Raw genomic sequence first — 1,553 nt, 5'->3', positions numbered from 1 at the left:
ATCAGAAAGTTCTTGTAGAGTTCTTTCATTTCTTTTAAGTCTCAAGTCTTTTTCTTCTTCCATCTGTGTAATTTCCAGGTTTCTATCTTCAATGTCACTGATTCTTTCCTCCATCTGGTCAACTCTACTACCTAAGCTGGTTATTTCATTCTTAATTTCTTCCATTGAGTTCCAAATTCCCAGACATTCTATTTGGTTCTTTTTTAAAATTTCAATCTCTCTTTCCCAGGCAACTGCCGAAGATGGCAGAGGGGTAGGTCCTGGTGCTTGATGGCCGAGGCCATCTCCTGGGCCGTCTGGCAGCCATCATGGCCAAGCAGGTATGCTGGGCCAGAAGGTGGTGGTCGTGCGTTGTGAGGGCATCAACATTTCTGGCAATTTCTACAGAAACAAGTTGAGGTACCTGGCCTTCCTCCGCAAGCGGATGAACACCAACCCATCCCGAGGCCCCTACCACTTCCGAGCTCCCAGTCGCATCTTTTGGCAGACCGTGCAAGGCATGCTGCCCCACAAGACCAAGCGGGGCCAGGCCGCACTGGACTGCTTCAAAGTGTTTGATGGGATTCCACCCCCCTATGACAAGAAAAAACGAACGGTGGTTCCTGCTGCCCTCAAGGTTGTGCGTCTGAAGCCTACACGGAAGTTTGCTTACCTCCAGTGCCTGTCTCATGTGGATGGCTGGAAGAACCAGGCAGTTACAGCCACTCTGGAAGAGAAGAGGAAGGAGAAGGCCAAGATCCATTACAGGAAGAAAAAACAGCTCATGAGGCTACGGAAACAGGCCAAAAAGAATGTGGAGAAGAAAATTGACAGATATACAGAGGTCCTCAAGACCCATGGACTCCTGGTCTGAGCCCAATAAAATTGACTCTTAATTCCTCAAAAAAACAAAAAAAAAATCAATCTCTTTTGTAAAATGTTCATATTGTTCTTTGATTGTGTTTCTGTGTTTATTAAACTGCCTTTCTGTGTTTTCTTGCATCTTGTTGAGTTTTTTCAGAACTGCAATCTTGAATTCTCTGTCATTTAAGTCATATATTTCCATATCTTTAAGTTCCTTTTCTGGAGACTTTTCACTTTCTTTCTGAGCTGTCTTGTTGCCTTGGTTATTCATGGCAATCATTGATTTATTATTTCTCTTCCTAGACATCTACAGGAGTGGCTTCTGCAACAGGTTGATAGGAAGAGGTCTTTCTTTTGTTTTCCAGTACTTGTTGGTAGAATGTTTCATTTTCTCTCCAACTGCAGCCTTTTTTTTTCTCTCTCACACAATAGTGCTGTTTTCTCTGCACTATTCCAGCTTCTCACACAATGGGGGGATTCCCTGGGAGACGGGCTTCTCCTCTGTTAATAGTTCACCTGGTTCATAGGGCACAGTGTCCGTACGGGTATGCGGAGAGCTTTTGAAGTTCCAAAGCTCTTCCTGCACCAGATTCAGAGCCCGTATGTTTCAGCAGTTCTGTTTACTCCTGCAGGGATCCGTCCAGATAGGTGGGGCCAGGGGCGGGGTGAGTTGTGAGAGGTGGGCCAGAGCAATGGCTGGGACCACTACC

At 45.7% G+C, this 1,553-nt stretch overlaps 1 pseudogene across 1 annotated transcript; it reads left to right on the top strand.

The window, feature by feature from the left end:
• Positions 1-242: 242 nt before the first annotated feature.
• LOC308497253 (large ribosomal subunit protein uL13-like) lies at positions 243-859 on the top strand (annotated as a pseudogene). The gene has a single exon. The product of its transcript is annotated as a large ribosomal subunit protein uL13-like (transcript).
• Positions 860-1,553: the final 694 nt, after the last annotated feature.

Source organism: Rhinolophus hipposideros (assembly GCF_964194185.1).
Source record: "Rhinolophus hipposideros genome assembly, chromosome: 1".
Taxonomy (NCBI): domain Eukaryota; kingdom Metazoa; phylum Chordata; class Mammalia; order Chiroptera; family Rhinolophidae; genus Rhinolophus; species Rhinolophus hipposideros.
This window is presented reverse-complemented; position numbering and strand designations above follow the sequence as displayed.